Source organism: Chrysemys picta, chromosome 14 (assembly GCF_011386835.1).
Source record: "Chrysemys picta bellii isolate R12L10 chromosome 14, ASM1138683v2, whole genome shotgun sequence".
NCBI classification, from domain to species: Eukaryota; Metazoa; Chordata; order Testudines; family Emydidae; genus Chrysemys; species Chrysemys picta.
In genome coordinates this window covers 4,756,816-4,772,534 of record NC_088804.1, presented here as the reverse complement: position 1 = coordinate 4,772,534, position 15,719 = coordinate 4,756,816, and the positions used below count along the sequence as shown (strand labels likewise).

Here is a 15,719-nt window from a genome sequence, read left to right as displayed (position 1 = left end):
GTTTTGTGGCACCTGTGCCTTTCACTCTTTGTCATCAGTTAGGCTCAGTCTGCCCCGGAGTAATAAACTCTACCCTCAGTCAATAACATTCACTTCCCCATAGGGGCAGCAGATGCCGTGCGCCAGCTGAGTTAAATCCCCAGGGGTGATATCAGTTTGAGGAGAATCAGAACTGGGACATCAGTCTGTCAGTTCATGAAACATCATAACTGAAATATCAGTATTAACTATTTTGCTCCTGTTCATTTGGCAGAAACAGCTCGCTAATGTGCTTAGCCCTCAACCCCCAACTACCTTGGCCAGTGTCAAAAGTACCAGCTGCCCCCTACTAAATTGCTGTAACCTCCAGCTTCCCTCCTGATCTGGTCTGTTCATCCTTACTCCGGCACACGGGTTTCCTTTCCTCTGCTACAGCATGCTCAGAAGGCTCTTCAAGCACTTTGTGGAGGCAGCTGTCCTGTTCTGAGAGCAGGAGTGATGGACTAACCTAGAATCAGCTAGGCCCGTGGGAGCACCGGCTGCTTTCCCAGGCAACTCTTCACCTCTGTGGTATGCCCTGTCACGTTTCCGCTGCAGCACTCAACTTGCCAGTGTTCAGGGGTCCACAGTTGGAGACCTGCTAACTTAGATTAACCTTAAAATTCCTCTGAGCATCTTGACTCCAGCTCCGTTCAGATTTGCCTGGGAATGAGGTGTACATTAGGGTATTCACTCTAACCCTGTGTGAGTGGGTTGTAACTTAAATCAAAACCCCTCTCCTTCCTAAATAGTGATTTATAACCCATCTAATATCTAGTCTTGATTTTTCCCGTCCTGCAAGAGAGCTATGATTGCCCTTAGAAATGAAGTGGCCATTCTGGAAATTTACTAGCCACCCCTGCCTGGCACATATAATATTGAACAGATGGCATTAAGGGGTATGCTACCGGTGAAGGAGAGCCCGGTCGTCTTTACGCTCTTAACCATTATCCTGCATTGCATTGGAGCAGGTACTGCTGGAAACCTGGGGTCCCTGCTGTAAATAGAAACCTCTGCACGTATGGAGTGCTACCCTGTACAGATGATTCTGGCAGCAGTGAAGGACTATTAAACATGGTGATGAGACCTAGCAAACAAGGAGGACAAAGTCCAGGACAGTCATTTTTTTTTATGGAGTTCAGCTGCTTTCAGTGGAACTGTCAATGCTGGTTTTGTGAACTACAGGCCCTGTTGGAACAGCAGGAGTTTGTCCTTCAATCGGATGGAGATAGTGTGATGTAGATGGGAGGGTCTCCATGATCCATTCTGTTGCACCTGTGAGACTGCAGTGTCTGTCTGAGCTGACACTTCAAGGCTTCCTGGGGATTGTCCTCATGGACTGAGGTACAGTGGTGTGCTCTAGAACTTTCCTCAAGTTAGCCCAATGTAGTGAGTTCCCTTGATTTGTAATCTTTTGGAATATCTAAACAGAATTTATACAGAGTTGTTAGAATAGAACCTTGTAAAGACAAGAATCTCCTGTGTTCTGGGGAGGTAGGAACTTGTGCTCTGTATTAGTAAATAGCTTAGGCTAGATCCTACTCAGTTTCCTCGTTTTAAATCTCAAGGTAACGCCACTGGAATCAGTAGTTCCTTTGGATTTATGTTAACCTATCTGAGATCAGAATCTCTTTGTATGCAGGGAGGCTTTCAAAAAACATTAGAACATGTTTCAGTGGATGAACAAATAAAATGCCACTACCTAACAGACTAGAGATTGGGCAATACAAACTATGGAAGCTCAAAGTGAAACTATAGTCTAGATATTTGCAGGGTTCTTTCTTCTGGGCAGTCACTTATCCTATGGAAGGGGTAACTAGGCAGAGGCAGAACCGTGACTGGTCTACAACAGGTTTGGTGATAGTCTACCATATGGCAAGTGAATTCTAACAATTTCCATATGCCAGTTCTTGCTGAGGTCTCCTGATTGCATGGTACCTAGACTCACAGCCAGCATGAATGAGATCAGGAAGGCTGCAGTCAGGTTGTCTAAGTGATGGATGCTCATACTGCCAACACATGCTAACTGTAATTTTTAGAATGGCCCTTTAGAAGCTTGAAAAAGTCTCTGTTTTAGTTTTCTTTTTTTCACATTCTAAATCACTGATCATCAAGCGTGCTTAATGAAACGGAAACAGGCTGTTTTGTTTCCCAGTAATCTATTAAACTTTAATGCCAACACAAGAAAACATCACTGGGTAAGCAGCATTGCAGGTGTCAGCAAAAGCTGCCTTTTATGTTGACTTGTGTGGTGATTTTGTTTTGTGGACCACTGTCCACTAGGGACTGTGACATCCCCAGACTCAATTCAGTTGGAGTCCAAACAGGGCTTTGAATGCAGGTCCTTGAAAGTAAAATGTGAGTACACCTCTTAGCCCTGCCTTGTTACCATTTTGATTGCACAGAGACATGTTAATGTATTGAAATTCATGCTAAGCTGCAGACCCGATCATATTCTGTCCTTATGTTCCAAGGAATCCTCTACAGCCTGAATTAATCAGGACAGAAGAATGAAATTTAATACTTTTAATGTAAATTAAAACATTTTGCATTTTTTCAGAGGGAGGATTTTATGAATTTTAAAAGTTTTACTTATTTCACCTTAACCACAAGCTGCCCCAAGATTGGCTTGTGCTTTTCTTAGCCAGGTAGGGCATATTTAGAAAACAAGTTAAGTTGCAGTGAATGTACTCAGGAAATATAGACACACTGAGATACTTGGTATGAGCCCTGGTAAGATGGCTAAAGCCTTTAGGGTTGGATTTTCAAAGGTCTTAAGGGAATTACCCAATTCCTATTAATTTTTTACACTGTTTAAAAATGTCACCCTGAATGACTCTCTTGCATGTAGCTGCCTTCCTCTAAACCGATCCCAGAATGCTGCCCATGCATGTGGTGGTGGTGGTGTGGCATAAGAGTTTAATTGGCATTAGATTAGGGCTACCCCATCCTAGGCATGCGTGAGTTACCGTACGGAGGTCAAGGGCTGAATATTCCCAATGTGTACAGTAGATTAGTCTAACTTTGCACTGGAGGGGTTGGTGAAGAAGAAAACATGGGAAGGATCGAAAGTTTGCTCAGTGCTTTGGAATGTGAGATGGATTAATGGATGGCACAGGTAGTCAATCAAGGATGCAAGATGATTGCTCTTTATTTCAGGAATATTCCCGCTATGTGTACAAGAATTACTCTTGCCATATCCAAGGTGAATTATATCAGCAGTTTAACAGCTCACACCACTACTATAGAACTATAGAAATGTAGGGCTGGAAGGGACCTTGAGAAGTCTGCTAGTCCAACCTCCTCTGCTGAGACAGGACCAGGTATATCTGTCCTAGACCATCCCTGACAGTTGTTTGTCTAACCTGTTCTTAAACAATGTGACATTGTAGAACAGAAAGTGAGGGAAAACACGTCATATTTATTCAAAACTGGATGATGAAGTTAAGCAGACAAGATATAATTACATAAATTGGATTTTCCTTAGGCTGCTGATTTGCATTCCTACCTCTCTCAAAAAGCTCCATGAGATCTTTGAAAACCAGAGATGGCCAGGACCTGGTTTTGGGGTCTTATTGAAAAGTCTTCACCTTTGGTGACCCAGTGCCCTGAAACCACTGGATCAATAGTGATTTTGGGGAAGGGATGCCACTTCCTGTAGAACTTAGGTGTTCTGTGGAGATGTGCCGTCAAAGTACTGATCCAACTCAAGCCTCCTCGGATTGAAAGCACAAGGACAGGATGCCAGCACAAGGGCGATGACTTGAAGTATTCAAGGAAAGTCTCCAACATAGCTACAGCGCTGTAGCAGCAGTACCGTAGACACTTCCTGCATCGACTGAAGGGGCTTTCCATTGATGTAGGTAGTAATCCACCTCTGAGTGGCGGTGGCTAAGTCGATGGAAGAATTCTTCTGTCAGCCTAACCACATCTACACCAGGGCTTAGGTCTGCATAGCTATGGTGCTCAGGGGTGTGAGTGGTGCAGCCAGGTGAATCTAAATATTAAGTATGGACCAGGGCTAGCTCTTCCCTATGTCCTGGTAGCAAACCAGTGGAGTGTTGACCCCAGTGCCCAAATGTCACTGACCTCTAGGAAGCATAACCAGAAGCTAATTATACTTCATAGCTGTTGATAGAAACATTTGATCTCTTGGTTATCACCTAGTGAAGAATCAGTTGACAATGTTTGGGGAATCCTCAACCTGTCCTGCTTAAAGATGCTCATACGGTGCTCTGACGACATATACAGGGCTCAGTTAACTTCAGTCATTAAGCAAGATAAACTGAAATTGCTTCTAAAACACTTTGTCTCTGGACTAAAAACACAACCTCCCCAAACATCACTTGTACTGAGACCTGTATACAAAAGGCTTCACGTTCTCAGTAGCGAGGCACAGTCTTGTCCCATTCTCTGAGCTAGAGGATTTAATCCAAATAGCACCAGCATTGTCCAACTCAGCACAAAACTAGGCACTTGTTGGATTAAAACGTGACAAAAGGCTGGGCCCTATGAATGGGGAATGAGTGGCTATAGCACAGAAGAAATGTAAACTTAATTTCTAACCTAGGGCAAACAAAACAGCTAAAATGTCTCGGTGTATTCCATGGGTCACTGACTAGGTTTGAAGTCTTCAGTTGACTGTACACTAGGATTTGATTTTCAGACAGGTCTGCAGTTTCTCTGACCCACCTTTGCAGTTTTGGCCCCTCAAATAACCACCTAGTTGCCATAATTAGCAGTGTGTGGGCACAGATAGCTGACTTACATACAGCCATGGAAACTCTGGCAGCAGATTAAACATACACTTGACTGCACCACTTTCTGAATATCAAGCTCCTCTCCCACCCACACACACACTCACACTCACACTCCAAAAATATTTAGGCTGTTCCATAACTGTGCAATGTTCCTCTGCCTTGCCACTCACACTTCCATTAAAACGTTTCTTTGGTGCATCCTAGAACTGTGCCCAACCCCTGAAATATGAACACGTGCATCCCAAACTTTGGGAATGTTCAGATTGGAGTCAGAACTTTGCAGTAGAAGTTGGGGAATTTAGAATGAACTCCTCCTCCCCTTCCCCCCCCCCCCAAAAAAACCACAACACACTGTCTCTCTCTCTCACACACACACACACACACACACACACACACACACACACACACACACACACACACACTCTCTCTCTCTCTCTCTCTCTCTCTCTCTCTCTCTCTCTTTGTACTATGCCTTTGCACTGAAGAATAACTGTGCCCTTGTGTGCCTTGGCGCATTGCCAATGGGTGACAGTGCCATTTTAAATTTTCCTCTGAATTTTCAGCCCACATGAGTTTAAGCCAATCCCTTAATGCTATTGTAACCTAGTTTTTTATTGTAGGAAGAGAAGGATTTAGCATTGCAAGGCACATGGTAACTTTCCATGTGTTTCACTACATTTGTTCTGAGGATTCATTAGCCAGCTCACCAGATAGTCCAGTTAAACAGCATTCTTGATGAGTAGCCCATAATAGTACTGACAATTGAGACAATTTTCCTTTCGCATGATCCTTGTATTCATCTCGGAGCTGCACAGTTCTGCGAGAAGTCAGGCATTTTTTTTGCAGCCAGGGAAACTATGCTGTCCTGGTGCTCTGCTGCCTTCTCTCAGGGCTGATGGTATGCTCCTCCTGTCGTTGATCTTTCTAAAATCACAAATCTCTCTAGTATAATCAGCTGTTTCAAACTGGTTACAGCTGTATTTTCAGTGTAAAAGGCTGTGACGTACATAGTGCAGTTCTGACGTCTCTAACATCATATAGAACTATATTTGGAGTATGGGACTTAGGATTGCATCCGCTAGGACAGTGGTTCTCAACCCGCGGCCTGCTTGCGGCCTAATCAGCACACAGCTGTGGCCCATGTGACATCCTCAGAGCCATTCGGTTAGTGTATATTGAATGGATGTGGCCCACCTAACACAAAGAGCCGCATATGCGGCCCATGATGGTAAATAGGTTGAGAATCACTGCTCTAGGGTATCCTTGTGTACTGTTTTTCCTGGCCATTGCGTGTAACAGGCATGGTCTGAGCTCAGGACTGGGAGCCCCAAATGCTGACGTTCTTATTCTAGCTTTGACACGAACTCCCTCTGTCTCTTTGGGCAAGTCCACTGAACTGCCCTGCCTCAGTTTCCTCATCTCTAGAATGGTGGTGGGGGTACTGAGTTGAGATTTATTAGCTAAAATTTGGCATGCCTTATTTTCTAGCAGAGTGTGTGTACATAAAGTAACTATCTGCCCATTTCACTTTTGTCTTGTTTTCTGTTTGGTAAATATTGCTTTTCTTACATCTTTTGGATACTATCGAAATTCACATGTATTCTCTTCTGTCCTGCACACCCGGATACATCAGTACATACACACACTATCAAGCGCCCTGGGAACTGTCGGCTGATGGACTGAATGCATTACGAGACCTTGATACGTATTGTGGGGCCTATAGAAATAACGGCTTTTATTTACTTCCACGTCTCATGACTGAAATGGTGAATTTTAAAATCTAGAATGCTCCTCAAACGGTTGTAGCTATTTTAAAGGAAGTCAATTTTGGGCCTTAGCTTTTGACCCATCACTCTGAAATGTGTAGGTTTCAGAAGTTTGTCATCCATGGACAATATTGCTTTTGCCGGTAGGTCTAAAAGGATCAAAAATAAGTTGGGGGAGAATTAAAGGGCTAAGTCAGTGATACTCCGACTGAGGCTCTTGAGTGGCAAGTGGCTCTTTAATGCATCTCCTGCGGCTCTTTGCAGCACATGATATGAAAACACTGTGTGTTTGAATCTATAGCACTATAGTCAATTAAACACTGAATTTACACTGCTGTGGCTCTTTTTGGTAAACCTGATCCCTAATTTGGCTCCAGAACCACTGAGGTCGGCGTACCAGTGGGCTAAGTGATTCAGAAGTGCCCGGGACCTTCCAGACTCTCTCTACTCACTCTTCACTTGCTAGAAATGTGCCAACAGGTCCATTTCCTTTTTTCCATTTTCTACACCATTGATTGCTACGTTACCTGCTATGGAATTTCAAACAGCTATTAACCTTTCTAGGCAAGGGTAGCTATATAGAGTCACTGTATTACTAAGCTAAGTGAATTTAATTTTACACTCTCCCTGATTACAGCTCCTTGATTATTTTGGCCCCCACTTCTCTTTAGACGTTTGAATTTCTAAGTAGACCATGTATTTATGTTGAACTGATGAATGAGATGTAGTGTAGCTTGGGTGTTTGGTGCCTGTGAGCTCTTTCTCCCCCTTCCTCCTCCCCTTGTGCTAATCTCACTTACCTTTTTATTATCCCTGCCTTCTGGTTAGTGACCTAGCAAAGGGAGGAGGGAGCAGCATGCACTCATTGAGGTTTGGTGCATGCACTAATAACTCATCTGTCAGACTGTTGGAATTGCTCTGTGACTGGACAGAATGAGCCGTTAAAATAGTCCTGTGCTGGAGAACGCCAGGAGAGGAGAAACACAACAGTTGAGAGCAGATTCTGCAAATGGGGAAATTCCTCTGTCTGAATAACTGAATTGGCATGTTGGCTGGCGCTCAGCCTCGTTACGGGATGGCTTTGTAGGGGAATGTTTGAAGCCAGCCAGCCTGCCTCTAAAACACACCCAGCTCTCACTCTCCATCCCTGCAAACATTGCGATGGCTCCATCTTGTAGATAGGGAAATGAAGGCCCAGAGAGTTGATGATTTTTCCCAGGGTCACACAGTGAGTCAGTGGCAGAGCCAATCAAGGAACCTAGCAGTTGTGATTCCTTGTCCCCTAACCACTAGATCACGTTCTGGGATGTCCATGTAGCTTTCGGGATGTGGGGAGTTTTACAGCATAGGCACTAATGAGAAGCCACCTCATTTGGGACTGGGACTTGCATCAGGGTAGTTTGACTCCTTTCTTGAGTCCGTTCTGTGGTTGAATGAGCACAGCCAAAGCTGTCCTGGAAATCAGTGACCTCTTCTCCTTGGCCATAATACAGAGGAAATTATGCATCATGGTTATTGTTGGACACGTTGAATGGGGCCTTTGAGAATGTTCATGGGCAGGATCATTTTTGGGGTAACTTGAGGTGCATATACAATGTGATTTTCCTCTCCTTCCCTGAGGGACCCCGTAGGGCTCATGGACTTCATTCTTCAGGTCTAGGGGTCTCAAATTCCTTGTAGTGACATTCCTCCTAATTCATGATCCTGCTCTCTGCCTCCCCTCTGCTGACTGAAGAAATGTGGCAATTACCGCAATGGCTGCCATGGAAAGGTAACACTAAGAAATACTTACTGTCTTTTTAGCTGCTTTTCATGCAGTTTGGTCGCTAGAAATAGGAAAAGCCAGCCAGCATCATGTGACTGGGGGGCCATGCTTTGGGAACCACAGCTCTAGGCATTAGTTCTCTTCAGAAGGGGAGCTGAAGAATAGACTCTGCCCTTTTTACTGTTGTAGGCCTAACTGACCTCAGTGCCCCTGGAATCCTCCTCTTTGCTATGGTCCATGAACAGCTTCCAGAATTGTTCCTTGTTTATAGCATCAAATGCTTAACAGTGTGTCCATATGTTCATATTATCCTGCAGACCAAGCCTCTGTTGGTCTTGCTGATGCAGGCTGTTCCCCTCTGCCAAGCAGAACTAGTCTGTGAGACATCTACTGAGCATAGTTTTAATACCCTGAATAAGCCTGTACTTCCAGCTGTAAATCCCTATCTGGGAGAAAACACCTGCTGGTGGTTTGGGCAGTCCCTGTGTTAATTGTAGCTGTTACACCGAGTGCCTGGGGGAACTGGGCAGAGCCTGGACATTCCTGCAGATCTATTGAGTTGCGCTGTTTTGGTTGAGCTTGTTTGAACAAGGTGGAGAGTTCATTCCGTCACCTGTTCTCAAAAGCCAAGTGACTCAGGCAGGTGGAAAACCAAATCATCTGGTAAACATGTCAATTGCCAGGGCTTTGAAATTCAATTGTGTAGCAAGGTGGGTGTTATGGATGCTGTTTAAAATGTTAGCAGGATATTCACAAGCCAAGTAACCCTGCTAGCTCTCACTTCTCTGAAGTAGGAGTTGGAAATTAGAACTGCACATGGAAAGTGGTTGGAAGAACAGCCACTTACAGTTTTGTTTCTTAAAGCACTTTAACTGTTTGAGCATTTGTATTTAATTTCCTTGATTCGTGATTCGTGGGTGGCTTGAATTTGGAACAGACTCCAAGTCAGCCCTAGTGGTCATGTACCTTATTTGGAGAAGGAGCTGCACAAATAATTTTTTTGGAAGAGGAAGGGATCTAAGGGTCTGGGCCCAGAGATGGTGGATTTGATGCTGTGGTTGAAAGTTGCTCTCATTTCAGTTGTCAGTCTTCTCTTGATGATGGATGAAGACCAAATATCCATGTTGTTTCTGTAGATCTGACAGCTGCCTTTGATACCGATACCCCTGAAATGTCGACATGTCTGCAGACTCTAGAAGAGATAGAGACCCAGCGGTTATCAAACTGGGGGTTGGGATCCCATTTTAATGGGGTTACCAGGGCCAGCATTAGACTTGCTGGGACCCAGAGCTGAAGCCCGAGCTCCACCCCCACATGGGGCAGTGAGGCTTGGGCTGTGGCCCCCTCTCCCCTCCACCCAGGGAAGTGGGGCTCACGCTCTCTCCCTGCTCCCCTGGGGTCATGTAGTAACTTTGTTGTCAGATGGGGTCATGGTGCAATGAAGTTTGAGAACCCTGTAGACAGAGGCTAGCACTAGAATATCTACATGATTGAGTGGCTCTCTGCTTTTCTGTTGGAGAGAAGCTGGAAGTAGTTATTGGACAATTGCTTATCTCCCTAGAGACAATGCTAATGGGGTGCTGCAGGTTCACTCCTCCTGTTCAATGTGCATGCCAGGCTGCTAAGAGTTAGTGTGAGGGTTTGGGTTGCACCATTACTATTTTAAATGTCAGGCACTGGATTTATTTTTGTCCAGATGGGCTAAAGGGGGCAAATTCAATTCCAATACTTGGTGGAGCCCATGTTGTTCAGGGAGGGAGAGAGATTGGGGGAGAAGGGAAGTGTCCTTCCACCTGCCCTCTCTAGTTTAAACAATCTCTTTTGTGAGGTGTATCTATTTTTGTATGATCACTGTAACCCATTAAACACCCAGCTGCTAAAAACCGAAGGGAGGAAACTAAACTTGGAGAAATGGACTTTCATTAAAGCCCTGCACACCCAAGAGCCCTGATGCATCCCTGGGCCCAGTGGGAAATAGAGGTCTAAGTTCCCCCACTTGCTATTCTCAGTCCTGGCCCAGTGTCAGAAAAGCACAGTAGACTGAAGCAATTTTTAATTTACAGTTCCTTGATCAGTGTTTGTGTACCCCATTAGTTCATATCCATGATGCAAAGCATTGCTCTCCAGCCCAGTCAGGTTACAAGAGATCCATCTGTGAAGTCCTGTCAGGCTGATATTGTTTTTTAACTTGTTTTTGACACAACTTTATCAATCACATGCTGGCGATTAGCACGATGTGGCTCAAGGCTGGGGAGTCTCATCAGTTGCCAGAACTAGAGGTGTTTTGGGACCAGTACAAAAGCTTTTAGGGCTTGTAACCTCTTCCAGTCACTGGCCCCAGAAGAGAAACTTTCAGTCATTGGTGCGACTGCTGGAGGCATGCCTCTAAAAACATTGCGACCGATTCTCCAAAGTGCCTTAGATACCAAAGTGGAAGAGACGTATTGCAGGTGTAACAAAGAGCAGGCGTGTACTGGAGACAACCCCAAAGGAAGTTAAATATAAAGGGACATACAGCAGAGGTGATCAAGGAATACCCGGCATATCCACCAGCTAGAAACAGCCCACAGGGGTGTACCATAGGACAGGTGATCAATCAGCTTCAACATGGAGGAGACCCCCGTGAAATCTCCAGGTCCCAGCATGCACTGCTCCCCATTGGTGCAAGCAGTCTCCCTGGGCAGTAGCTATGCATTAAAGATGAGGGATGTTCTGGGGCTGGTGACCTCTATCATACTTCTTGGCAGTGGACTAGTGATTTTTATATGCACATGGGAGTCAGGGCCTAAACAACTCAAGGGTCCCTGTTTAATGGGAAGTAAAAATTGGAAGTCGAGGAGCAGAACCAAGCCGAGAGCTCCAGTACGTGGGGTTCATTTTCCAGGCTCTAAATGGCTGGGACGTTTTGTTCTGAACAAGCTGCGAGTTATTTCTGTAGCTTTCCTAGCAGGGTGGAGGATCCTGCTGCTCTGCCAGCCCAAGTGATCCACTGGAGCTGCATGCTCACAGGGTATATTTAGCCCTTGATGGCTTGTATGGGGCTTGTGTAACATGACGCTGCAATACAGCCTTGCTTGGAATCTCTGTGGTTTATATAAAAAAGGAAAAACGTGTCTCCAATGTTCAGCTGAGCATAAATCTGCCTAATGCGGCACAGGAGCCTGGTCTGTGAATACAAGACTCCTCTATTCATACGAGGAGGCCTTCTCTGCAGCTGCTGAAATGGGGACTTTCACATGTGCCCTGTGATTTTCCTGTCCAATGCACAGGTGCTTTTCTTGGCTCTGGCTGGCAGGAATCTGGAATCTGATTGTGCAGAAGTCAGTGCTGTACTCAGGTTGGGTCCCTCTCCCAGTCTCCCTACGCCTTGAGACTTTAGCTATCCGTTTCTAGATGTGGATTCAGGAGTGTTCAGACCCTCCAGGGCTTAGTTTTCCTGTGCATGCTGGCATAGGCTCTGTACCCAGAGTCATAGAATCATAGAATATTAGGGTGGACGAGACCTCGGGAGGTCATTTAGTCCAACCCCTGCTCAAAGCAGGACCAACCAAAGCAGGACCAATTAAATCATCCCTGTCAGGGCTTTGTCAAGCCGGGCCTTAAAAACCTCTAAGGATGGAGATTCCACAGCCTCCCTAGGTAATGCATTCCGGTGCTTCACCACCCTCCTAATGAAATAGTGTTTCCTAATAGCCAACCTAGACCTCCTCCACTGCAACTTGAGACCATTGCTCCGTGATCTGTCATCTGCCACCACTGAGAACATCCGAGCTCCATCCTCTTTGGAACCCCCCTTCAGGTAGTTGAAGGCTGCTATCAAATCTCCCCTCACTCTTCTGTTTTGCAGACTAAAATAACCCCAGTTCCCTCAGCCTCTCCTCGTAAGTCATGTGCCCCAGCCCCTTAATCATTTTTGTTTCCCTCCACTGGACTCTCTCCAATTTGTCCACATCTCTTCTGTAATGGGGGGACCAAAACTGAACACAATACTCCAGGTGTGACCTCACCAGTGACTAATAGAGGGGAATAATCACTTCCCTCGATCTGCTGGCAATGCTCCTACTAATACAGCCCAATATGCCATTGGCCTTCTTGGCAACGAGGGCACACTGCTGACTCATATCCAGCTTCTCGTCCACTGTAATCCCCAGGTCCTTTTCTGCAGAACTGCTGCTTAGCCAGTCGGTCCCCAGCCTGTAGCAGTGCATGGGATTCTTTTTTCCTCAGTGCAGGACTCTGCACTTGTCCTTGTTGAACCTCATCAGATTTCTTTTGGCCCAATCCTCCAATTTGTCTAGGTCACTCTGGACCCTATCACTACTCTCCAGCGTATCTACCATTCCTCCCAGTTTAGTGTCATCTGCAAACTTGATGAGGGTGCAATCAATCCCATCATCCAGATTATTGATAAAGATGTTGAACAAAACCGGCCCCAGGACCGACCCCTGGGGCACTCCGCTTGATACCGGCTGCCAATTAGACATCGAGCTGTTGATCACTACCTGTTGAGCCCGACAATCTAGCCAGTTTTCTATCCACCTTATAGTGCATTCATCCAATCCATGCTTTTTTAACTTGCTGGCAAGAATACCATGAGAGACCGTATCAAAAGTTTTGCTAAAGTCAAGATATATCACATCCACTGCTTTCCCCATATCCACAGATCCAGTTATCCCGTCATAGAAGGCAATCAGGTTGGTCAGGCATGACTTGCCCTTGGTGAATCCATATTGACTGTTCCTGATCACCTTCCTCTCCTCCAAGTGCTTCAAAATGGATTCCTTGAGGACCTGCTCCATGATTTTGTTGGGGACTGAAGTGAGGCTGACGGGTTTGTAGTTCCCTGGGTTCTCTTTCTTTCCTTTTTTAAATATGGGCACTATATTTGCCTTTTCCCAATCATCCGGGACCTCCCCCAAACACCATGAATTTTCAAAGATCATGGCCAATGACTCTGCAATCACATCAGCCAACTCCCTCAGCACCCTTGGATACATTAGATTTGGACCCATGGACTTGTGCACGTCCAGCTTATCTAAATAGTCCTTAACCTGTTCTTTCACCAGTGAGGGCTGCTCACCTACTCCCCATACTGTGTTGCCTAATACAGCAGTCTCGGAGCTGCTCTTGTCTGTGAAGACCGAGCCAAAAAAAGCATTGAGTACTTCAGCTTTTTCCACATCATCTGTCACTAGGTTGCCTCCCCCATTCAGTAAGGGTCCCACACTTTCCCTGACCACCTTCTTGTTGCTAACATACCTGTAGAAACCCTTCTTGTTACCCTTCACGTCCCTTGCTAGCTGCAACTCCAATTGTGCCTTGGCCTTCCTGATTACATGCCTGCATGCTCAAGCAATATTTTTATTCTCCTCCCTAGTCATCTGTCCAAATTTCCACTTCTTGTAAACTTCTTTTTTGAGTTTAAGCTCACCGAAGATTTCACTGTTAAGCCAAGCTGGTTGCCTGCCATATTTGCTATTCTTTCTACATATCAGGATGGTTTGTTCCTGCGCCCTCAATAAGGCTTGTTTAAAATATAGCCAGATTTCCTGGACTCCTTGCCCCCTCATATTAGCTTCCTAGGGGATCCTGTCCATCAGTTCCCTAAGGGAGTCAAAGTCTGCTTTTCTGATGTCCAGCGTCCGTATTTTGCTACTCTCCTTTCTTCCTTTTGTGAGGATCCTGAACTCAACCATCTCATGGTCACTGCTGCCTAGGTTGCCACCCACTTCTACTTCCCCTATCAATTCTTCCCTGTTTGTAAGCAGCAGGTCAAGAGGAGCACGGCCCCTAGTCAGTTGCTCCAGCACTTGTACCAGGAAGTTGTCCCCAACACTCTCCAAAAACTTCCTGGATTGTCTGTGCATTGCTGTATTGCTCTCTCAGCAGATGTCAGGGTTATTGAAGTCCCCCATTAGAACCAGGGCCTGTGATCTGGAAACTTAAGTTAGTTGTCTGAAAAAAGCCTCGTCTACCTAATCCTTCTGATCCGGCGGTCTATAGCACACGCTTACCACGACATCACCTTTGTTGCTCTCGCCTTTAAACTTAACCCAAAGACTCTGAACAGGCTTTTCTCCAGTTTCATACTGGAGCTCTGAGCAATCATACCGCTCTCTTAATACGGTGCAAGTCCTCTACCTTTCCTCCCGTACCAGTCCTTTCTGAACAGTTTATACCATCCATGACAGTGCTCCAGTCATGTGAACTGCCCCACTAAGTTTCTGTTACTCCAATCACATCATAGTTCTTTGATTGTTCCAGGACTTCCAATTCTTCCTGCTTGTTTCCCAGGCTTCTTGCGTTCGTGTACATGCACCTAAGATAACTAGCCGATTGCCCTGCTTTCTCAGTATGAATCAACAGGCTTTCCATCTTGTACCCTCCTCCTTGTGTTTCCTCCCAGTATCCCACTCCCCCACTTACCTCTGGGTTTAGGTCACCATCCCCCGGTGAACCTAGTTTAAAGCGCTCCTCACTAGGTTAGCCAGCCTGCCTGCAAAGATGCTCTTCCCTCTCTTCGTTAGGTGGATCCCATCTCTTCCTAGCAGTCTTCTTCCTGGAACCAACATCCCATGGTCGAAGAATCCAAAGTTCTTCTTTGAGTGCTTGCTCATATCCATTCCATTAGGTGTGCGCGCGCCGCGTGCACGATCGTCGGAAGATTTTCTACCCTAGCAACACCGGCGGGTCGGCTGTGGAGCCCCCTAGAGTGGCGCCTTCATGGCGCTGAATATATACCCCAGCCGACCCGGCGCCCCCTCAGTTCCTTCTTACCGCCCCTGACGGTCGTTGGAACTGTGGAGCGCTGCTTAGCTGTTCTCCACTCTCCCTAGCTTAGTCAGTCATTCGCAGTTATAGTTATAGTTGTAGTTCTAGTGTTTATAGTTAAATAGTTAAATAGTTTTAAAGTTGTTATTGTAGTTCAGGGGATTAAGGGGGTCGTCTCCCCCTTTCTCCCCCGGCCGCGGGGCCGGGCTCATGCCCAACGCTCCCGGCTTCAAGCAGTGCGCCTCCTGCGCTAAGCCTATGCCCACGAGCGACCCGCACGACTCCTGTCTGAAGTGCCTGGGAGAGTCCCATCAAACAGATAAGTGCAAGATCTGTAAGGCCTTCAGACCAAGGACCAAGAAGGAGCGGGACTTTCGGCTCCGGCAACTCCTGATGGAGGCGGCACTTAGTCCGGACGCTCCATCTACAAGCCTGGCCCCGGCACCTAGCGCCTCGGTGCGCAGTGCCCCGGCGGCACCGGCTACGACGACCACGCGAGTGGCGTCGGACAAGCCTCCCCGGCACCGGACCTCGTCGGCACCGCAAGCACAGCAAGTGCCTTGGCGCCGGTCATTATCCCCAGGGCATAAAAAAGCCCATAAGACGGGGACCTCCGTGCCGAAGACGCCGGCTTCCCCA

The 15,719-nt window shown here is 46.3% G+C and overlaps 1 protein-coding gene and 1 long non-coding RNA gene across 7 annotated transcripts in view; one reads left to right on the top strand and one right to left on the bottom strand.

Annotated features, from left to right (window-relative positions):
- The window catches only part of RANBP10 (RAN binding protein 10), a 142,167-nt gene that overhangs the window by 65,906 nt on the left and 60,542 nt on the right, over positions 1–15,719 (top strand). The gene's annotated exons all lie outside the window — the stretch shown is intronic.
- Positions 9,324–14,863, bottom strand: LOC101937800 (uncharacterized). The gene is made up of 2 exons (XR_010592649.1): positions 14,736–14,863; positions 9,324–9,501 (listed from the first exon to the last, which is right to left on the bottom strand). It is a non-coding gene; the product is annotated as an uncharacterized LOC101937800 (long non-coding RNA).